Source organism: Hyla sarda, chromosome 2, assembly GCF_029499605.1.
Source record: "Hyla sarda isolate aHylSar1 chromosome 2, aHylSar1.hap1, whole genome shotgun sequence".
Taxonomy (NCBI): Eukaryota; Metazoa; Chordata; class Amphibia; order Anura; family Hylidae; genus Hyla; species Hyla sarda.
Window position 1 is genome coordinate 492,373,206 of NC_079190.1, and position 25,352 is coordinate 492,398,557.

Here is a 25,352-nt window from a genome sequence, read left to right on the forward strand (position 1 = left end):
CCCATTTGTGAGTGTCGGGGGTTTTGTTTAACCCCTTAATGACGAAGGACGTATATTTACGTCCTCCGCCGGCTCCCGCGATATGCCGCGGGGTCACGCGGTGTCCCCGCGGCATATCGGGTCGGTCCCGGAGGCTATCAACAGCCGGGACCTGCGGCTAATACAGGACATCACCGATCGCAGTGATGCCCTGTATTAACCCTTCAGACGCGGCGATCAAAGCTGACCGCCGCGTATGAAGTGAAAGTGACCCGGCTGCTCAGTCGGGATGTTCGGGACTGCCGCGGTGACACCGGGAGGGCCCTTACAGGACACCGGGAGGGCCCTTACCTGCCTCCTCGTTGTCCGATCGACGAATGACTGCTCCGTGCCTGAGATCCAGGCAGGAGCAGTCAAGCGCCGATAATGCTGATCACAGGCGTGTAAATACACGCCAGTGATCTGTGTAGAAGATCAGTGTGTGCAGTGTTATAGGTCCCTATGGGAGCTATAACACTGCAAAAAAAAAGTTAAAAAAAAAGTGTTAATAAAGGTCATTTAACCCCTTCCCTAATAAAAGTTTGAATATAACAGTGTAAATAAAAATAAACATATGTGGTATCGCCGCGTGCGTAAATGTCCGAACTATAAAAATATATTTTTAATTAAACCGCACGGTTAATGGCGTACACGTAAAAAAAAATTCAAAATTCCAAAAAAGCTTATTTTTGGTCACTTTTTATACCATTAAAAAATGAATAAAAAGCGATCAAAAAGTCCGATCAAAATAAAAATAGTACCGATAAAAACTTCAGAACACGGCGCAAAAAATGAGTCCCATACCGCCCTGTACGTCAAAAAATGAAAAAGTTATAGGGGTCAGAAGATGACATTTTTAAACGTATAAATTTTCCTGCATGTAGTTATGATTTTTTCCAGAAGTGCGACAAAATCGAACCTATATAAGTAGGGTATCATTTTAACCGTAAGGACCTACAGAATAAAGATAAAGTGTCATTTTTACCGCGGAAGCCCTAAAAAGTTACAAAATGGCATTTTTTTCTTCGATTTTGTCACACAATGATTTTTTTTTCTGTTTGCCGTGAATTTTTGGAAATAATGACTGATGTCACTGCAAAGTAGAATTGGTGATGCAAAAAATAAGCCATAATATGGATTTTTAGGTGGAAAATTGAAAGGGTTATGATTTTTAAAAGGTAAGGAGGAAAAAACGAAAGTGCAAAAACTGAAAAACCCTGTGTCCTTAAGGGGTTAAAGTCCCATGCAAACCAATAGGAAATGTATGTTCCTACATAACTTCCATACAGCTGGAGATATTTCAATACCTGGTACACATATTACGGGTCGGGAAATGAGGACGAGATATGAGGTCGGAATAGGAGGTGGAGATAGGAGGTCAGGATAGGAGGTCGGGATATGAGGACGGGATATGGGGTTGAGCTAGGAGGTCCGGATATGAGGACGGGATATGGGGTTGAGATAGGAGGTCGGGATATGAGGACGGGATATGGGGTGTGGATATGACAACAATATAGGAGGTCGGGATGGGAGGTCGGGATGGGAGGTCGGGATAGGAGGTCGGGATATGGGGTCGAGATGGGAGGTCGGGATGGGAGGTCGGGATAGGAGGACGGGATAGGAGGACGGGTATGAGGACTGGATATGGGGTTGGGATATGACAACAATATATGAGAACAGGATGGGAGGTCGGGATGGGAAGTCGGTATGGGAGGTCGGGATGGGAGGTCGGGATGGGAGGTCGGGATGGGAGGTCGGGATAGGAGGACGGGATAGGAGGACGGGTATTAGGACTGGATATCGGGTTGGGATATGACAACAATATATGAGGACGGGATATGAAGTCATAGGAAGGAAAAAACAGGCAACGCCGGGTACTCAGCTAGTAAATAAATAAAAAAACATATTTCAGTCAGGGCCAGTATAAGGTTCCAATGACTTTTTATGATAAACATTAAACTATTTTACTGTTCTTTTTTTCCACTCATTTTTTCCACATTTTTTGCATTGTGATCTGTATCAGTTTTTGGTTCAGATGGGACTTTTTGATCTCTTTGTATATGTTTTTTTTTCCTCCTGATATAAGATTACACCATTCACTATATGGATACAGTAATGTTACATTTTAATGGTGCAGTGATATACCATGTTTTTTTTAAAATATACATATATAGAAATTGTCATTAGCCTCATAAGGTTTTTTTTTTACCTTCTTCTGGGTCAACACAGTAGGGACAAAATAGGGATATAGGTTGAACTTGATGGACCCTGGTCTCTGCCCCTAGACATCTTATCCCCTATCCAAGATGTCTGATTGTGGGGGTCCCCCACTATTTCTCTGCAGCACCCGGTGTTCGTTTAGAATGCCGGCTGCGGCACCGGAGGCCCGTAACATCACAGTCATGCCCCCCTAGTGACATCGCGGCTACTCCCATAGACTTGCATTGAGAGGGAGGGCGTGACGTCGCAAGGGGGCGTGGTCGTGATGTCAGCGCCGCATCGCTAGTCATTAGGCACGGACCGAAGTTCGCTTCGTGCACCGGATGACTGCGGTGCCACAGTAGAGTTTGCGTGGGTTCCCAGCGGCCAGACCCCCGCGATCAGACACCATGTAACCTATCCTTTCGATAGGGCATAAGACGTCTAGGGGTGGAGAACCCCTTTAAGAACCATGTTAGTATGTAAAAAATATTTTTTTTTGGGGGGGGGGGGGGAATGGGGAAAAGTTAGATGATTTGAAAAGTGGGGTCCTTTTTTATACATATTTATAAATATACATATTCTAATTTTTATTATTTATATATTTCACAATTTTTACGTCTCTTTAGAAGACTTTTATAGGCAATCATTAGTTTGCTTATAATTAACTTTGGTAACCTATTGCATAGCATCGCTCAGTGAGATCAGTGCTCTGCTAGTGGGGTCTGCCTGAGACTAACTCTATTAGCAGAATCTATTGGCAGGTGCCGTTCCTGTCACAGATCCACCTCCACATAATAGCTGATGTCGGTCATTGACTGTGAACGCAGGCTGCTAATAGCCATCATTTAGGTGGCCGCGTCGTCGCGTCACGTAAGTGGCCGCGTCGTATATGTACAGCACTTGTTGTCTAAGAATTAAAGGTGTTATCCAGGCATACAAAAACAGAACTTATTTTTCCAAAAACAGCACCCCACCTGTCTTCAGGCTGTGTGTGGTATTGAAGCTCAGTTCCATTGAAGTGAATGGAGCCACATTATAATAACACACACAACTTGAGGATGGGATGGTGCTGTTTTTTTTTTTAAGAATTTAGCTCTGTTTTTCTATCCCTGCATAACCCTTTTAACCCCTAGAGGATACAGGGCATGCAGGAATGTCCTGGGCGCCTGGGACTTAGCACACCAGGATGTACTTGTACTCCTGAGTCTTGTTGCGACTCTGAAACAAGTGCAAGTGTCACTCTTGCCTTATAGACCGTAGGTCCCCGCTGCTATCAGGCAGGAACCCATTGGTGATGGCGGACATTAGCGATTGCGCTGATGTCGGCCATTAACCCTATAGGTGCTGTGATCAATATTGATCACAGCATCTGCGGCAATGTGGCAGTTCCAGTGGCTGATCTGATCACCGCAGGGATCACGTCGGCCATAGATGGCAGACGGAGGCCTCCTCACCTGCCTCCAGCCACCATCATAAGGTCTTCTTCTCTGGTCTGCCGTCGAGCAGACCAGATCAGTAGATTGCAGATGACACTGACCCATGCTATGGCTATGCATAGCATGATCAGTATTAGCAATCTAATGATTGCAATAAATAGTAATAAAAAGTTTAAAAGTTTTTATAAAAGTAAATAAGCCCCTCCACCAATAAAAAAAAAAAAAATTTTTCCCTATTTTCCCATTTTACAAAAAAAAGAGTAAAAACTAAAAATAAATAAACATACCGTATTTTTCACCGTATTAGATGCACTTTTTCTTCCCCAAAACTGGGGGGAAAAAGTCGGTGCTTCTTATATGGCGAATACACCCCTATCGCGGCGGTCCCTGCGGCCATCAACGGCCGTGACCCGCGGCTAATACTGGACATCACCGATCGCGGGGATGCCCGGTATTAACCCTTCAGACGCGGCGATCAAAGCTGACCGCCGCGTCTGAAGGGAAAGTGACACTAACCTGGCTATTCAGTCGGGCTGTTCGGGACCGCCGCGGTGAAATCGCGGCGGTCCCGAACAGCCCGACTGAATAGCCGGGTTAGTGCTTACAGGACACCGGAAGGGACCTTACCTGCCTCCTCGGTGTCTTCTCCGTTCAGGGATCCCCTGTATGGCCGGCGCTCTCCTTCCTCGTCGTTCGTACGCGACGACGTGATGGCGTCGACAGAGAGCGAGGATACCCGGCCGGCAGCTGAGTCGTTCCGGAGTGACGGGGACACGGCGACAGCGATGGAGGGCGACATCCCGGGCAGCGGTGACGGATCCGGAGCGGTGGGGACACGTGAGTATTACCTCCTATACCAGTGGTCTTCAATCTGCGGACCTCCAGATGTTGCAAAACTACAACTCCCAGCATGCCCGGACAGCCAACGGCTGTCCGGGCATGCTGGGAGTTGTAGTTTTGCAACATCTGGAGGTCCACAGGTTAAAGACAACTATTGGGTTCAAAATCTTTATTTTTTTAGATTTTGCACCTATAAATTGGGTGCGTCTTATACGCCGGTGCGTCCTATAGGATGAAAAATACGGTACTTGGTATCGCCCAATTGAGAAATTGAGTTTGATTTATTAAAATATTATGTTAATGATCCCATACGGTAAACAAAGTAAACGTTAAAAAAAAAATCGCTAAATCCAATATTGAGGATTTTCGGTCATATCACAAAACATAACAAAAAGTAATCAAAAAAGTCATATATGTATATATATATATATATATATATATATATATATAAAAATCCCAAAATAAGCAGCACATCGAGGTAATTGAAGATATGTAGGTAGGGTGCACGCATGCTGGAGCCACGGTCCACTGGTTCCTTAGTAATAGTCGTAGTAATATGCAGCACACCAAAATCTAGTGCAAAGTGCTTTTTATTCCATGAAGTACAAAAGCGACGTTTCGCCGGCCTCACGCCAGCTTGAGAATGCTGGCGTGAGGCCGGCGAAACGTCGCTTTTGTACTTCATGGAATAAAAAGCACTTTGCACTAGATTTTGGTGTGCTGCATATTACTACGACTATATATATATATATATATATATATATATATATATATATATATATGTATATACTGATGAAAACCACAGATCACTGCGCAGAAAAATTAGCCTCATACAGCCCCGTATGCAGAAGAATAAAAAAGTTCTATAATTAAGTAGTAGTATAATAATACTGTATAAAAGTGTGTAAAGATGGGTATCATTTTAGTTGAAAATAAAGAGAACACATCAGTTTTACCTTTAATTGCACTGTGCAAAAACAACCCCCCCCCCCCTTCCCCCAAAATAATTGTGGGTTTCTTATCAATTTCCCACCATAAATAATAATTTTTATGTTTGTGCCATAGATTTTATGGTAAAATAAAAGTTGTCATTACAAAGAACAATTGGTGGCGCAAAAAACAAGCCCCCATATGGGTCTGCAGATGGAAAAATGAAAGAGTTAAGGCTCTTAGAAGGCGAGGAGGAAAAAAAACACAAACACACAAAAACACACAAAAATGAAAATGTCTGGTGTCCTCAAGGCCAAGATGGGCTGTGTCCTTACAGGGTTAAAACATTTATTTTTATTTTTTTGTAGCCGTCTATTTTACTATCTACATTATTAAAGAATCACAGTTTCCTTCTTATCATCACAGACAGAGTTACAGTGAGAGGAGATATCAGTAAAAAGATAAAGCAGGATCGGGCCATTCACAGTAGGGGAGGGATAGTCACAGCTTCCCTCCTCCATCCTTTCATGCACAGGTCTTAAAGCATGCTCACAATACTCTCCCATAGAAGTCAATGGGTAGGCTCCAGTGTACTGTTTCCTTGTAGTGTTTCCCAACCAGGGTGCTTTCAGTAACTGCAAAACTACAACTCCCAGCATGCTGTAAAGCATCTCTTTAAATGCTGTTAAAGTGTACCTGTCATCAACAGAAACTTTTTATATAATGTAGATAATACCATTATATGTATATTTGTAATATACATTGGTTAAAAATTGTGTATATTTTTGGGTGAAAAAATGTTGTCCCTTCAGCTATTGTCTGTGTATGTCCAAAAACAGGAAGTGTGGGTAGGGTAGTATTTGGACTCCTCATAGGGACACACATGCGATAGCTACAGGGACAAAAATATACACTTTTTTTAACCAATGTATATTACAAATATACATATAATGGTATTATCTACATTATATAAAAAGTTTTTGTTGACGACAGGGACACTTTAAATACAGCTCAGGCAAGATGGCCGCCCTCACTCAAAATGTGACACGATTGTGTGCTCTACAATGACAAGTCTGGTAAATGCGAGACGCTGAAAACTCGGTAGGATACAAAAACAAGGGTCAAATGTTTCAAGAAGGCGAAGTGTGCCCGTAATTGGGTTCTGTAGGCTTTCAACATCGGAAAAAAGAAAAAAAAAAGGTTCCTTTAAGTGTACGGAAGAATGTGATGAATGGAGATCAGATGTAGCCCTGGGAATATTACGTTATTGCAGACGCTCCCTAGAGCGAGGGATCGTAACAAAGGACCGCTGTATACAACAAGGTGGAAGTAAACAGAAAATCACACTGTGATATATTATAGGAACTGTAGCCGAGGAAGGGGGGCACATGGAGCCAGAAACCTGTCAGGAGTCATATATTTACTGGATACTATTACGTTTTTCTGTTATATGATACAAACTGGGATATAAAAATAAATTTTTTTCACATTTGCCTCCTTTTCCTTGCTTTTTTTATTTTAGGGTTTTTTTTATTGTTATTTTTTTGCATTGTTTTGATCACATTTGGAACAGATTGTTGGTAAACATGTCATTGGAAAATGAAATAAAAATTATTTAAACTAACAACATAATGTAACGTAATGCAAAAGAATAGAACAGTGTCTTCCTAACAGCGGGCCTCCAGCTGTTTCAAAACTACAACTCCCAACATGCCCGGACAGCCGATGGCTGTCCGGGCATGTTGGGAGTTGTAGTTTTGAAACAGCTGGAGGCCCGCTGTTAGGAAAACCCTGAAATGGAATATTCATCTGCTGGGCCGACCATATATCATCTATCTGTAGTCTCTGCATAGACCTGACAAACCCAGAATGTATAGTGAAGAAATTCATATATATATATATATATATGTGTGTGTGTGTGTGTGCATACAATGATCGATATATATGTATATATATATATATATATATATATATATATATATATATATGCATATACTGTGTAGGAGAGGATACTAGAAATCCGTTAAAAACCAGGCTACATATAGAGACAGATATTTGGGGGTTTCTGATGTTTGTTGAGAAATTGGACATTTAGGAAACAGGACCTTCTTATGATGAGAAAGCGGCTTAATTTCAGTATAATAAAGGGGTACTCCGGAGTATCCACTGTTTGGATCCAAGTGTCTGAACAAGGGGGGTGGGGGGTGGGGGTGGCTGACTTCTCCAGAATGGGGAGATAAAAAGATATATAGATAGATATGAGATACATAGATAGATAGATAGAAGATAGATAGGTAGATATGAGAAAGATAGATAAATATGAGATAGATAGATAAATAGATAGATATGAGAGAGAGAGATAGATAAATATGAAATAGATAGATAGATATGAGATAGATAGATAGATAGATATGAGATAGATAGATAGATATAAAATAGATAGATCGATATGAAATAGATAGATAGATAGATAGATATGAGATGATAGATAGATATGAGAAATATAGATAGATGTGAAATAGATAATTATGAGATAGATAGATAAATATGAGATAGATAGATATGAGATAGATAGAAAGATAGATAGATATGAAATAGATAGATAGATAGATATGAAATAGATAGATAGATAGATATGAGATGATAGATAGATAGATATGAGATAGATAGAAATGAAATAGATAGATAGATATGAGATAGATAGATAGATGTGAAATAGATAGATATGAGATAGATAGTTATGAGATAGATAGATATATAGATATGAGATAGATATGAGATAGATAGATATGAGATATATAGATAGATAGATATGAGATAGATAGATAGATAGATATGAGATAGATATGAGATAGATAGATAGATAGATATGAGATAGATAGATAGATAGATATGAGATAGATAGATAGATAGATAGATAGATACATATGAGATAGATAGATAGATAGAAATGAAATAGATAGATAGATATGAGATAGATAGATAGATGTGAAATAGATAGATATGAGATAGATAGTTATGAGATAGATAGATATGAGATAGATAGATATGAGATAGATAGATAGATATGAGATAGATAGATAGATAGATATGAGATAGATAGATAGATGTGAAATAGATAGATATGAGATAGATAGTTATGAGATAGATAGATATGAGATAGATGATAGATAGATATGAGATAGATAGATATGAGATAGATAGATATGAGATAGATAGATAGTTATGAGATAGATAGATAGATAGATGGATATGATATAGATATGAGATAGATAGATAGATAGATATGAGATAGATAGATAGAAATGAAATAGATAGATAGATATGAGATAGATATGAGATAGATAGATATGAGATAGATAGATAGATAGATAGATAGATATGAGATAGATAGATAGATATGAGATAGATAGAAGATTATTATTTTATCTGCTTTTTTCTATTGATACTGAAATAATATATATATTTATGCTTTGTCATAGTCAAAAATGTTGCAAAAGTTGTTACTTTTATTAAAGAAAAAGTGAACAAGAAAATCTATATAAACTGTATATATATATATATATATATATATATATATATATATATATATATATAGATATAGATATATAGATATGTTTTTATCTTAATTTTGATATAAATCTATCTACGTATTTATCTGAATTAAAAGTAAAAACGACTAGTGTAACAGAAAGGGTTAAAACGAATGGTAACCACACGTTAGCCATCACATGACTCGCACGTTGGGGATAGTAAACCCTGGTTACATGGACGTGCACATTTATCCATCTGTAAAAGGTTTAGGTTCTCCCACCTCTACAGTGGGCTTCTTGTTATAGAGTGGGCACTGGGGGGGAGGGGGGGCCTCAGCCGTAAGAGAAAGCTGAACTTTTCTCCCCAGCGACTTCTCCGCATGTTTTCTTAATAAACCAGCTCTGGATGTGACCTTCCTGTGTTCTATCTCCAGCAGTAAAAAAATAAAATAAAAATTTCGATGCCCTATCTGTTTCCATGAGCTTCTTGTGAGACTTTGGGGTTACTCCTTAAGGTGCGAAGTCCACGGTGTAGGATAAGAGTCGATTTACGGATGCGAAGCTAAAAAAAAAAGTAAGATACGAGGAACGAAATAAAGGAGGCACGGTCCTTGAAAACCCAAATAAAATATGTATATTCTTTATTGAGTGAGGCACTCAACCGATGTGCCTCCAGCTGTTGCAGAACTACAACTCCCAGCATGCCCGGACAGCCTTTGGCTGTCCGGGCATGCTGGGAGTTGTAGTTTTGCACTGATTTAGGGTAAGTAATATTTACTGAGCTACCCATTCTGTATACCATACTGCCTGATACAAATGTTAGTAAAAGTCTATAACCACAGTATTGTCATTTTACCATAAAGTAATGGGATGGAATTTCAAAAACTGCAATGCAACCCGATCCTGTGTTTTCACCCTAAGGGTAAGTTCACACAGGGGAAAATGTACTGGTGTATTTTATTAAATACATTTTTTGTCCGGAATAAAAAAAAAAAACAGAAACAAAAGAAACAAAAAACACAATTGTGTCTTTTGGCGGAATGGGCGAGCAAAGTCCCACTAATCGATCATTTTGTGTCTTTATTCCGGCGGTAAATTTAGAATGGCGCTGATCCATTCAGCCTTTTGGAATTTCCTCAGTTCGAACATACCTTTAAAGGGGTACTCAGCTGAAAACATCTTATCATTCTTCCAAAGGATAGGGGATTAGATGTTAGATGACAGGAGTCCCGCCGATGGGGACTCCCGCGATCTCCACTGCGGCCCCCCTGTCATTCGGTACATGGAGCGGACTCCGCTCCTTGCCCGATGACTGGCGATGCCAGCCGCCACGCCCCCTCCATTCACGTCTGTAGTACATAGCCATCACGCCCCCTACCATAGACATGAATGGAGAGGGCATGGCGTCACGAACACGGAAGCTGCAAGGTTCTGGATGCCGCTGCTGCTGGCCTGGAGATCGCGGAGGGTCCCCCGTGGTGGGACCCCATCGATCTAACATCTTATCTCATATCCTTTGGATAGGAGATAAGATGTTTTCAGTGGAGTATCCCTTTAAGGTCCATCCACACTGCAGAATTTCTGCCGGAGAAAATCAGCCATTGAATCCCGCTTGCAATAGGATTCTGCTGCACCATTCACACTGTGGAATTTCTCCAGTGAAAAAATCTGCAGCTGAAATTCAATATTCAGGACCCGCGGCGCACATCTACACGGTCCTACCACCGATAGATTTAATCCGGGGGGGGGGGGGGGGGAATTCAGCAGTGCGGATGTGCCCTTAGGCTATGATTACATGGTAGAATTTCCGAGCTGGATTCCGCGGGAGTATTCCGTTAAGGAAATTTTGCCGCAGCAGAGTCCTATTGATTTTAGTGGGATTCTGCTGCACTGCGCATAGATGTTTCTGCCGTGGAAATCTCGATTCAGGCTTTCGCAGAAACACTGAACCGTCCTATGTTTCTGCTGATTCCACTCGGAAATGCATTGCCGTCTATGAAGGAGGAGAATTTCCGAGTGGTCCTGGTGCCGTCGAATCAAGCAAATGTGTGGAATGTCTGCCCGGAAAATACAGCCCATTTTTGGCTGTTTTAACATGGCCTAAAAGGAAAGATCCTAGGAATACAGATTCATTGGTGCATAAGCTTCTCTGAGAAATAAGACTCAGACATATTTGGGTTGGATGCGCCATTTGGAGCATCGGTCATAAAATCCATCAGATTTAAAAGGAAGCAGAGAGCTGCATCAGAGTCAAGGTGGAATCCACATAGGATTTGCCTTGCAGCATGCTCCCATTGACTACAATGGCTTTTCCCATGCTTTCACTGAGGATTTAAAGGAGTACTCGGGTGGAAAACAATTTATTTTAAATCAACTGGTGCCAGAAAGTTATACAGATATGAAAATTACTTCTATTAAAAAAATCTTAATCCTTCTAGTACTTATCAGCTGCTGTATGCTCTACATGAAGTACTTTTATTTTTTAATTTATTTTCTGTCTGACCGCAGTGCTCTCTTCTGACACCTCTGTCCATGTCAGGAACTGTCCAGAGTAGAAGCAAATCCCCATAGCAAACCTCTCCTGCTCTGGACAATCCCGGACATGGACAGAGGTGTCAGCAGAGAGCACTGTGGTCAGACAGAAAAGAAATAAAAAAAAAATAGAACTTTCTCTGTAGCATACAGCAGCTGATAAGTACTGGAAGAATTAAGATTTTTTAATAGAAGTAATATACAAATCTGTTTAACTTTCTGGCACCAGTTGATTTAACCCCTTTACGCAAAATCAGGTACATCTACGTGATGATTAGGGATGACTTCGCGCATCACCACGTACATGTACCTGATAACTTTAAACTGTCACAGCGCCGCCAGAGACCAATTGCAGCGGTCCCCGTCCAGCGATCGGTTCGGTCCCCGTCCAGCGATGCTATTGGTCCGTCAGTACAGATGGACCAATAGCAGTGATAGTGCAGGGGTCTCCTGCTTCTCCCTCTCCTTGGTCGCTTCACTGAGTGAAGGGATTGTTGGTGAGGGGGGCCCTGTCGGAGGAGGCCACCCGCGGGCACTAAGGATAGTATCTGAGTTAACCCTGTAGACGCTGCTATTAGGGTTACAGAGGGAGGGAGCTCCCTCTGTCACCAATCAGCGCTCTCCAAAGTGAAAGCATAGCGCCTATGGTTGCCATGGCAACTGGAGGCAGTCCCTAACTGATCTATCCTATGCCTGTCAGTACTGACAGACAAAGGCATAATTCAATGGAGTACAGATGTGTAGTCCATTGAATTATGTATATAATATAAAAAAAAATTTGAAAAAATTAAGTGAAATAAAAAAAGTGAAAAAATAAATAAAATAAAAAATGTTGAAAAAATATAACAAATTATAAAATAAATTATATATGTATATAATACACCCCCAAAAATAGTCTCCCCCCCCAAATACATCAACATGTCCCACAAAAAATGAGTTAGTGAAAAAAAATTTAAAAAGTTAAATGATGGGAACATAAATTAGACCTACTGTAGATTTGAATTAATAATTTGGTGCGGCATGACTATTTATCGTACGAGCAGAAAATGTAGAATAAAAAAAATGCCAATTGTTCATTTTTTTTTTTTGCAGAATTTTTTGTTTTACAAAAAACGCTAAATATATCAATCAAAAATTACCACTAATGTAAAGTACAATATGTCATGAAAAACATTCTCAGAATTGCTTTCATAAGTAAGTAACCAAATAAAGGGACGCATATAAGATTTTGAAAATTTGCCTTGGTCATTAAGGTTAAAACAGGCTATGGAGTTAAGGGGTTAAAATAAATTGTTTTCCCATGGTGAACCCCTTTAAATGAGTACTCCGGGGGGGGGGGGGTCACGATCCTTGGGACAGAAGCCCGGCGCTCTCAATAGGGAGCGCGTGTTGTCTACTGGTAGAGTCTGGCAATTAAAACCCATTAGCAAAAAGACGGCACATGCTCCATTCATTTCTATGATGCCCAAGTGCTTACTCAGGTCTTTTGGGCGGAGCCATAGGAATGAATGGAGCATGTGCCGGCTGCAGCACTTGTTCCTCATTGAGCACCAATATTCCGTCCCGGTGATTTTGGTCGGCCACAGGATAGGGGAGAAAAAATATATTTTTCGCCGGAGATCTCCTTTGAATTCTGGCAGAATTTGGCAATAAAAGCCCATTACCATGGAGCCAAAAGAGCACAGAATTCAGCAAGGAAATTTTCTTGGCAGCATTCCTTAGGGTACGTTCACATTGAGAATTTCTGCCCATACAGAGATTCTCAGTACAGCAGGCGCAGCTGACGCTAGGACCGCACACATTTGATGGCAATGCAGTCTGCACGGAATTCCAATAAAAGAAGAAACGCGTTCTTTTCGGCTTAAAGTCTGTAGTAGAAATTCCGCTGCAGAATCCCAAGTGGCAATTCTAGGTGGAAAGTCTCAGTGTGAACAGACAATTACATAGTTCATAAGGTTGAAAAAAGACCAGAGTCCATCAAGTTCAACCTATAACCCTAATGAGTCCCTACTGAGTTGATCCAGAGGAAGGCAAAAAACCCTCATACTAGAGGTAAAAATTCCTTCCCGACTCCAATATGGCATCAGAATAAATCCCTGGATCAACGTTCTGTCCCTATAAATCTAGTACACATAACCAGCAATGTTATTCTCCAGAAATGCATCCAGACCCCTTTTGAATTCTCTTACAGAGTTCATCATCACCACCTCCTCAGGCAGAGAATTCCACAGTCTCACTGCTCTTACAGTAAAGAACCCCCGTCTGTGCTGGTGTAGAAACCTTCTATCCTCTAGATGTAGAGGATGCCCCCTTGTTATAGATACAGTCCTGGGTATAAATAGATCATGGGAGAGATCTCTATACTGTCCCCTGATATATTTATACATAGTTATTAGGTCGCCCCTAAGCCTTCTTTTTTCTAAATTAAATAACCCTAATTCTGATAATCTTTCTGGGTACTGTAGTCCTCCCATTCCCCGTATTACTCTGGTTGCCCGTCTTTGAACCCTCTCCAGCTCCACTATATCTTTCTTGTACACTGGTGCCCAGTACTGTACACAGTATTCTATGTGTGGTCTGACTAGTGATTTGTACAGTGGTAGAATTATTTCCTTGTCGTGGGCATCTATGCCCCTATTGATGCACCCCATGATTTTATTAGCCTTGGCAGCAGCTGCCCGACACTGGTCACTACAGTTAAATTTACTATTAACTAAGACTCTAAGTCCTTTTCAAGTCAGTCGTTCCAAGTGTTCTCCTATTTAATACATAATTTTTCCTCCCCATGTGCATTACCTTACATTTATCAGTGTTGAACCCCATATGCCACTTCCCAGCCCAAACCTCCAACCTATCCAGATCCATTTGTAACAGTGCACTGTCCTCTATTGTGTTATCTACTATAAACAGTGCACTGTCCTCAATTGTGTTATCTACTATAAACAGTGCATTGTCCTCTATTGTGTTCCAGAGTCCTAAAACAACAATTTACTCCAGAGAAGCGTTTCCTGAGCAGGGTACCTCCAGCTGTAGCAAAAGTACAACTCCCAGCATGCTTGCAACAACTGAAGGTACCCTGGTTGGAAAATACTGCTTTAGTGGATGCGTTTTTGTTGCAAACTCTTATGTTCTTTTTTTTTTTTTTTTTCAGTAACTGATCTAGGATTGGTAAAAAAGAGCCTGAACTAATGGACTGTTCCCATCACAACATTAATACATTTTATAATACATATTAGCATGTAAATGTATACACACGCATGCAACTTTATGCATATGTATACTTTTATTTTTTTAGGTTTATGAAATATAGCTTTAAGTTTCTATATGCTTTTTTTTACATAAAAAAGATTATATATACGGTATGTTTTTTCTGTCTTTTCCTTGTAAATAAAGTTTTGGAATTGAATTAGAATTTTGTCTCAGCGTATGCCCGCTTTTTGCATATGTAAAATCCAATGTTTAAAAAAAAAAAAAAAAAAATGTCTATACATACGGTACACATTTTTCATGAAGAAAAACGTATCCAAAGGTAAACCAGTATGCACTTTTGCGCTACATTTTTCCAGTTAAAGTATATGGGTACGTCACACAGTACGTTTTAATACTTTTTCCAGGAATGGAAGCGTAGATACTTGACAGAAAACGAAATCAACAAAATCGAAATGTGAATAGCCCCAAAACCTGTAGGAATAGTCACACCGTTTTAAAATTTCACCTAGGCAGAAATCGGGTACGGTAGAAGCTGTGTTAGGTACCCAATAAAACTGGACTTTTTGCTCATAGCAACCAATCACCTTTTAGGGTACGTTCACACGAGTGGATTTTCGCACCGTATTTCGCTGCAGATCCGCTGGTGAAGGCCCGCTCTATGCTGTCTTTACATGTGGCTGCTCGTAGCAGCAATACCCGCTACGAGCAGACACACTGTGATGTGCGAGTCGCAGTATACTCGCACATCGCGGGAACTCTCTGCCGAGCTCAGAGCAGGGAGAGTGGCCACGATGTGCGAGTACGCCGCGCACATCGCTGCAGTGTGTCTGCTCGTCGCAGCGTATTGCCGCTACGAGCAGCCACTTCTAAATACAGCATAGAGCGGGGCTTCACCAGCGGATCCGCAGCGTAAAATACGCTGTAAATCCGCTCGTGTGAACGTACCCTAAGACCCTAAACAGCACCATAGAATATACAGTAGTCTCAGATTGGTTGCTATGGAAACAAAGGGCCTCATGTATCAAAATTGCCTTCCCATAGCAGCCAATCAGAGTGCAGTTTTCATTTTACCAGATGCAGCTCACGAAATGAAAGCTAACCTCTGACTGGTTGCTATGGGCAACAGCTACAGTTCTCATAACTGGTGCCCTTTGTTTCCATAGCAACTAGTCATGAACTGCGTCCTGCTTCCATAGCGCAGAATAGCTGAATGGTTGCCAGGGGCAACATTGACAGTTTATCGTTCAAATAAGTTACGAAAATTTGCCCGGCTGAGAGGACGTTGAAACATGATGGCGAATTGCGAGCGTTTCTGAGGATTTCTAAGAAAAGTTAGGGTGTCATTTATTTAGTGGCATTGGGGAAGATTTATGAAAACCTGTCCAGAGGAAAAATGGCTGAGTTGCCCATAGCAACCAATCAGATCACTTCTTTCATTTCTCAGAGGCATTTTCAAAAATGAAAGAAGCGATCTGATTGGTTGCTATTGGCAACTCAGCAACTTTTCCTCTGGACAGGTTTTGATAAATCTCCCCCATTGACTATTTGGGATTTTACTTGCGGATTCCGGCGGAAAAATGGACATGTCAACTTTTCTGGTGGAATCCAGATTTGCGTCTGAAGTTTCTGTGCGGAATCTGTTTTAAATTTCAAGGCGGAATCTGTTTGAAATTTTATGTAGAATCGGTGTCAAATTTTTTTGCGAATTTCACCTGAATTTCCTCAGTGTGAACTAACCCTTATTGTTCAGCCCCAGCCTTAGGTCACATGCATATGGTGTCGGCATGGCATTACAGGCGGTATTTTGGCCACCCTGCCAGTATTTTTATTTTAAAAAATACCGGCAATGCAATGGCCGGTATTCATCCAACCAATCCTCCAACTCCCGGAATGTTGCACCATATACTATACCAGTGTTTTTCCAAACAGAGTGTCTCCAGCTGTTGCAAAACTACAACTCCCAGCATGCCCGGACAGCCAACGGCTGTCCGGGCATGCTGGGAGTTGTAGTTTTGCAACAGCTGGAGTCACCCTTGTTTAGGAAACACTGACCTATACTATATACTACTTTACAGTCCAACATGCTGGAAGTTGTAGCTTTCGTTTGGGGCAGCTACTGAGCCACAGGCTGTATCAGGGCATGCTGGGAGTTGTAGTTAGTGACTAATTGCAACTCCCGAATTTAATAAAAAAAAAGAGATCAAAAAGTCACATCAAAACAAAAATGGTCCTGTTAAAAACTGCAGATCGGGGCACAAAAAATGAGCCCTCATACAGGCCCGTATAAGGAGAAATAAAAAAGTTATAGGGGTGAGAATAGGACAAAATTTCCCCCACATATGTGTATCCTGTGATGTCACGCATATATAATTAATTATGCAAATTAGCATGGCCGGTATTTTTTTTTTCAAAGGAAGGTGCCAACTTTACATGCACACTATGCTAGTTAAAGGGGTAGCAACACTGTGTGTGGACAGCTCTCCCCCTCGTGTTTCCAGCACCAGCGCACAGGCTAGCCGGCAGCGTCCCCGGACCGGATCAACGGTATAACAAAGGATTGTCCGAGTGCGGTAAAACGATAGGTACTTTATTGTAGGATCAGCAGACACAAACTTGCATCAGGCAAGAGCCTAGTTAAAGGGGTACTCCACTGGAAAACATTTTAATTTTAAATCAGCTTGTGCCAGAAAGTTAAACAGATTTGTAAATTACTTCTATTCAAAAATCTTAATCCCTACAGTACTTATCAGCGGCTGTTATGATCCACAGGAAGTTTTATTCTTTTTGAATTTCCTTTCTGCTGACACCTCTGTCCGTGTCAGGAACTGTCCAGAGCAGGAGAGGTTTTCTATGGGGATTTGCTCCTGTTCTGGACAGTTCCTGAAACGGACAGAGGTGTCAGCAGAGAGCACTGTGGACAGAAAAAAAAAAGAAATCCAAAAAGAAAAGAACTTTCTCTGTAGTATATAGCAGCTAATAAGTACTGGAAGGATAAAGATTATTATTATTTTTTTTTTATAGAAATCATTTACATATCTGCTTAACTTTCTGGCACCAGTTGATTATAAACAAAATGTTTTCCAGCGGACAACCCCTTTAAGGGCGCGTTCACACGCGAATTGTTTTTGCGGGTTTTCCGCTGCGTATTTGAAAGGGGGCGGGCTCTTCTCAGCTGTCCGCAGCAGATTTTCCACGGAGGAATTTACGCTGCGGAAAATCCGCCGCAAGCCCCATTGAAGTCAGTAGGGACTGCGGCGGATTTTCCGCAGCGTAAATTCCACCGGCGAAAATCTGCTACGGACAGCTGAGAAGAGCCCGCCCACTTTCAAATACGCAGCGGAAAACCCGCAAGAACAAAGAGCTAATGGGGCATAAGAAATCAAAGGTATAGTCTTGCCCTATAGAGCAGTGTTTCCCAACCAGGGTGCCTCCAGATGTTGCAAAACTACAACTCCCAGCTTGCCTGGACAGCCGTTGGCTGTCCAGGCATGCTGGGTGTTGTAGTTTTGCAACACCCAGAGGCACCTTGGTTTGGAAACATTGCTATAGACTTTGCCCACTGTATTATGGGTCTGCACAATTCAGAGGCTATGCGTAGCCCTATTACAGTCATCTTCGCATGCCAAGTACTGTAATTGCATGGAAAGATGCACTTTGCTATATTTAAAGGGGTTATCCAGGAAAAAAAAATTTTTTTTTATATATCAACTGGCACTACAAAGTTAAACAGATTTGTAAGTTACTTCTATTAAAAAAAAAAAATAAATCTTAATCATTTCAGTACTCATGAGCTACTGAAGTTGAGTTGTTCTTTTCTTTTTTAAGTGCTCTCTTATGACACCTGTCTCGGGAACTGTCCAGAGTAGATGCAAATTTCCATAGCAAACCTATTCTACTCTGTGCAGTTCCCGAGACAAGCAGAGATGTCAGCAGAGAGCACTGTTGCCAGACAGAAAAGAACAACTCAACTTCAGCAGCTGATATTTATTGGAAGGATTACTATTTTTTTATAGAAGTAATTTACAAATCTGTTTAACTTTCTGTAGCCAATATATATATATATATATATGTATATATATATATATATATTTTTTTTTTTAAGCTTTTTCCTGGAATGCCCCTTTAAGGTAGCATGTCCCTTTAAGGCGGCAGCTTTCATGAATAAGAAGTTGTGATTAAAAGTTTCTAAATGATGTAATCTGAGAAACTCCGGAATATTAAGTCCCCAGCTGGGGCAGCGCGCATGTATGGCGGCCTGCGATGGGTCACTTACTAACACTCACTCTCTGGTATGCACATCACCATTCATCCCAATCACCGGCGACACGTAAAATCTAATCCCATCTGGATGATACAAGCGAGAAGAGTCATTTACCAAACCTCCTCCGCCCCTTATTAAACCTAGCAACAGCCTATGTCATCTGTCAAAATAATGCGCCTCCAATCTCAGCCTCTCGAGGCGAAATCCGGACTTCTCCAAGACATCATTTGTTACCGAAACGACAAAACAGTCATCGACTCTCCTGAAATCCAGACTAATAGAATCAAATGAACTGTCAACTCTTAAGAGACAAGGAATCCCGGCCAATGGAAACCATGGAATGGCACGAAATACAGATACAGCTTGGCCGGATCGGTCACATGTAGCAGCCGTTGAGTTTGTCATAAGTAGAAAAGCCAAGTCATTAGATGCAACTCACGGTGAAACTGCATAAATTTTTTTACGTAACAAAACATCTACAAAGAATGAATAACAAACTCATTTCTGCTATATCTGGGCAGAATACAATGCTAAAAAGAAAGCAAACTCCATGAAAAATACTAAGGCAGCTTCAGGCATGACAGCTTTGACCTGTCGAAAGTACTGGCAACATGTGTCTCGAATAAAACTTCTTAAAGCTCGCCTCTGTGCGGAGGGTGATGAATATTGATGTAGCAGAGCTGAATTTGTCATTAAACTCTGTGAGTTTAAATATATGGAAGAAATTACGAATAACGAATCGGAATAATGAGTTACGCCAGCTCGGCTCTGCTGCATCGGTAAACTCTAACTCAACCTTTGGCAAAAGTCTATTGAAGAAACGAGAAATCCTGAGAACTTACCGAGCCGCCGGAGTGGGAAAAGTCATAGGTCCGTGGATTGTGGGACTTTCGCAAAGCAGCAACAGATGACGGAGGCTGGAGACGGGAAGAAAAAATAAGAGTTTTTCGGGAGCTCGGTTGGTGTTTTCGAGCAGCAGCAACCAGTAGAAATGTCTATGTGTTGTATGGATGTCCCCCTTTGAGGCGATGGTAAATGTGGATATATTGCAGAGCCCTGTGCTTGTGGATGGAGAGGGATGGGAACTGACTCAGTCCCTGGCAGTGGTCTCAGCCCCAGTGTATGAGTCTATCCCCTTCTCCAATCATAGATGAGTGAAAACCAACCAGAGTCCTCCCAGACTGAAACTTCCACAACTGCAGCATCATAAACCCCACAGACCACCACACACGAACCTACAAAACAAACCCCAGCACGCCAGCTCACTCAATATGTGCACTGTATACATTCCTCTACTTAAAGCCGCAGAGCTGAAATCAAACGCAGGCACACAAACATCTGAAATATCATAAAATGTTAAAACATTATATGGTTAAAAAAAAAGAAAGAAACATACAAATGGAATCAACCAAACATAAAACTAGCAAAACAAAAATTTTTATTTTATTATATATATATATATATATATATATATATATATATATATTATTTTTTTTTTCTTAAGTTACAGCCACAAAAGGGAGAAAGCAAAAGGGAGCACATAAACAACTGAAATATCATAAAATGTTAAAACAGTACATGGTAAAAAAAAAAAAGAAAATAAATAATAATAATATATATATATTTATATAAAAAAATGTAATAAACCAAACATAAAATGAGCAAGTAAAAATTAAAAAAAATTGTTCTTACAGCCACAGAGCTGAAAGCAAAAGGGAGCACGTAAACAACTAAAAGATCATACAATGATAAAAAAAGAAAAAAAAGAAAAAATCTAACATAAAGTGGTAAAGAAAAAACAATAACATAAAATGGTAAAAGCCAAAACAACATAAAATGGTAAAAAAAAAAAACATAGAATGGTAAAACAAAAACAACATAAACTGGTAAAAAAAAAAAAAAAAACATAAAATGGTAAAAGCCAAAACAACATAAAATGGTTAAAAAAAATAAAATAAAATAAAAAAAACAAGCAAAAAAATCTATAAAATTAACTTTTATGTTTCCCTATAGCAGTGTTTCCCAAGCGGGGTGCCTCCAGCTGCTGCTAAACTACAACTCCCAGCATGCCCAGACAGCCGTTGGCTGTCCGGGCATGCTGGGAGTTGTAGTTTTGCAACAGCTGGAGGCACTCTGCTTGGGATACAATGCCCTATCGTATATGAATAAATATGTAATGATAGAATGATTAACAATAGACCTGTGCAGACCTTAGGCGGGACCCATATTCCTACCCCATAATTCATCATTATTGCTCCCACAGGGATTGTCACCCAGCTTTTCCAGAATCCTCAAAGGCAAATTGTATCTAATGGTACAGTGTTATGTTGATGTATTACAAAGAAGTAAATTTAACCTGGGGAATCCGAGTAAAAACTTCTAATGAAGCTATAGAGCTATAAATGCACCCACACTAGTTGTCACCCAGCTTTCCTGGAAACAGATAAAACTAAGCAATGCCTAAATAATAAAGTGGGCATGGGGGCTATAGAGCAAATACTGCCATTTTTATGCTTGCTGTTGGCATAGAGGAGTCGGCTGACCAGAGGGGGCGCCTTACTCTTTAGGGATGTAACTTAAAGCTCCAAGGCTCCCAATGCAAAATCAGTAACAGCTTCAGCTCCTGAAGTGGGGGCCTATGTTGCTTTTCTGAAGCGGGTGCCCCTCTTAAAGGGGTACTCCGGTGGAAAACATTTTTTTTTTTTTAAATCAACTGGTGCCAGAAAGTTAAACAGATTTGTAAATGACTTCTATTAAAAAATATTTGTCCTTCCAATACTAATTAGCAGCTGTATGCTACAGAGGAAATCTTCTTTTCTTTTTGAATTTCTTTTTTGTCTTGTCCACAGTGCTCTCTGCTGACACCTTATTTCCGTATCAGGAACTGTCCAGGGCAGGAGAAAATCCCCATAGCAGACTTATGCTGCTCTGGACAGTTCCTGACATGAACAGAGGTGTCAGCAGAGAGCACTGTGGACAAGACAAAAAGAAATTCAAAAAGAAAATTATTTCTTCTGTAGCATACAGCTGCTAATAAGCACTGGAAGGACTAAGATTTTTAAATAGAAGTAATTTACAAATCTGTTTAACTTTCTGGCACCAGTTCATAAAAAAAAAAAAAAAAAAGTTTTCCACCGGAGTACCCCTTTAACAGTGCCTATACTGCCATATAGCATACAACTAAGAATGCCATATTGTAAAATATTTTACTAGGATTGATGGTGCCTAGAGTTATATGGTAAAATTATTACTAGGATATATAGTACCTACATAATACTATCATACAGTGCAAATATGATACTGCCAAGTAGTATACAAATAATAGAGCCATGTATAAAATACATTTACAAGGATATAGAGTGTCTAGACAACACTACATTCAGTGCCCACATAATACTGCCAAGTAGAATCCGAATAATAGAGCCATATGGTAATATTATTTACTAGGATATATAGTACCTACATAATACTATCATACAGTGCCCACATAATACTGCCAAGTAGTATACAAATAATAGAGCCATGTATAAAATCAATTTACAAGGATATAGAGTGTCTAGACAACAATACATTCAGTGCCCACATAATACTGCCAAGTAGAATCCGAATAATAGAGCCATATGGTAATATTATTTACTAGGATATATAGTACCTACATAATACTATCATACAGTGCACATATGATACTGCCAAGTAGTATACAAATAATAGAGCCATGTATAAAATGAATTTAGAAGGATATAGAGTGCCTATATAACACTACATCTAGTGCCCACATAACACAGCCAAGTAGATTCCAAATAATAGAACAATACAGTAAAATAATTTACCCAGCTATATGATGCCCAGACAATACTACCAGAGTAGTATCCAAATAATAGAGCCATACAGTAAAATAATTTACTAGGATTTAAATAGTACCTACAGAATACTGTTCTACCATACAATGCCAACATGAGCACCTAGAAGTATCCAAATAATAGAGCCATGTAGTAAATTAATTTATTAGGATATAGAGTGCCTACATAACACTATGTACAGTGCCCACATAATACTGCCAAGTAGATTCCGAATAATAGAGCCATGTGGTAAAATTATTTACTAGGATATAGAGTACCTACATAATACTATCATACAGTGCACATGTGATACTGCCAAGTAGTATACAAGTAATAGAGCCATGTATAATAGGATATAGAGTGCCTATATAACACTACATCCAGTGCCCACATAATACTGTCAAGTAGTCTCCAAATATTAGAGCCATATAGTAAATTAATTTACTAGGATATATATAGTGCCTAGTGGATACATACAGTGCCAACATAAAAGCACCTAGAAGTATCCAAATAATAGAGCCATGTAGTAAATGAATGTATTAGGATATAGAGTGCCTTTATAACACTATGTACAGTGCCCACATAATACTGCCAAGTAGCATCTAAGCAATAGAGCCATATAGCAAAATAATTTACTAGGATATATGGTACATAGATAATACTGTCAATGTAGTATCCAAATAATAAAGCCATATAGTAATATAATGGACAATGATATGTAATGCTCACATAATACAGTACCCACATAATACTGCCAAGTAGTATCCAAGATAATTTACCAGGACTTACAATGCTTAGATTGTACAGCTAAAATAACTAGAACCCTATAGTAAAATAAGTTACTATATATTTGGCTAGATAAATAGAATTTCCTAATTATACAAGCTCACAGTTCCCAAGTAATAGTGGAAAATACAAGCCAAACAATATTGACATAGAGGGCCCCCATAATACTAATTTAGTGCCATCCATGCATTACACAGAGTACCATGCGTCTATGTAAATGGCCATTATGTAACACTACCGTTACCATGTCCCTCTTATGAAAGTACTTGTCAGCGGTAAATTAACGCTTTCATCTCTGGCCTCTTTACAATTTCTCTGCCCCATCCTCACCATCCTTAATCTTTGTAGTAAAATGAAACGCACCTACTTCTGGTGGCACCTCCAACTTGGGCGACATTTATCAGCTGCCAAAGGACCCACCAAGTGACCCAAGGACTCCCTTAGTCTATAAAGTCCTTCAGGCAAAAACTTGAGATTGGAAAGGAATGGACCGTACCGTATCTGCTAAAATGATGCCTCCTCCTGTTGTCTAGGAAGAGCTCCCGGTCCGTCTTTCTCAGGATTTTCCAGCACTAAAAAAAGGTCTTCTCATGCCTTATACAGCACTGCCAGTAATTTGGTGTCAGATGCAAAGGTGGGGGGTTGGGGTAGGGGGGGGTGTTAAGAAGGGTGGAAGTGAAATTATTTTCTATTAATTAGTACAGTTGAATATTGGGCTCCCTTCCTCCTCCTCCCCCCAACTCTTGGTTGGGCATCAGGGGTTGCTGGTACGCCACTGATCAGGGTATAAAAAAAAATAAAAAGTTTCCAAAAAGTTCTTTAAAATGAGCACCTTCTGTATTGTGAGGAGCCCACGGACTCACGTTCTCATACGCTGTGTTTACACGGCTGAAATTTAAGTCGAAAATATACAAAGCTCTTGCAGTGCTGGGGCTAGAAAAAGAATTGAGTCAGCCCGGGGTCCCGGAGCACTGTATAATCTATTAATTGGTGGCCATTAAGGTGCCGTATGACTGCGCGGAGCACACAGAAGTCTGATTGTGACTGAGCTGTGTTTCCAATGAAAGTGGAGTTATTTTAGCTGCAGACATGTTTACATTACTGTGGTTTAGTCTATAACTTTCCCTTTTTCTCGCTTCAGGATTTTGCTCCGTGAAGCAAAGCCCTCAGCTCCTAGACATTCCAAAAAGTCTGCCAAAATAATAGAAAAAAGCAGAAATACAGTTAAAAAAGAAAAGTGCAAACATAGCAAGTGAGGACCCCTGGATCTGGGTGAATGCATGGGCTGAGCGGATAGAACGTGTGCCCCCCGTAGGCTGTAGATTCCCACTTACTGCCTCCCTGTTGTGTCTTTACTCCAGTTCTCAGCTTTGGTTTAAAATCCTTCACGGTTCTATTTCCTGTTTGTAAGAGAAAGTATAAAATTATCCCAGTGTAGACTTGGAAGTTATCGAGTTCAGGTGCTCTGGCGAATGGGCTGGATTGGGTTGCGTAATGGTATGTCTTGGGAAATATTATAATGATCATGTGTTTATCAATCAGGTTGCAATTTTTATTTTCTAGGGCTGGGTATAAATGGGCATCTAATTGGTGGCTATGGGCAATACTTTATGTGCATTCATGGATTTGGCTCAAGTGTTTGGCTCATTAACTATAGGTCTACTAACAGCATCTAGACCGGGGGTGAGGAACATCTGGCCTGCAAGCCTTATACGGCATCATTTGGTCTGGCCCAACTAGACCATAAACCAATGGTTGTCAATTA

The 25,352-nt window shown here is 40.3% G+C and overlaps 1 protein-coding gene across 1 annotated transcript in view; it reads right to left on the reverse strand.

Moving 5' to 3' along the window:
* The window catches only part of ERG (ETS transcription factor ERG), a 414,806-nt gene extending 394,885 nt beyond the window's left edge, over window positions 1-19,921 (reverse strand). The window contains exon 1 of the mRNA XM_056559655.1: window positions 19,805-19,921. The gene's annotated coding sequence lies outside the window, so the exon portion shown is untranslated. The remainder of the gene's footprint in view (window positions 1-19,804) is intronic.
* Window positions 19,922-25,352: the final 5,431 nt, after the last annotated feature.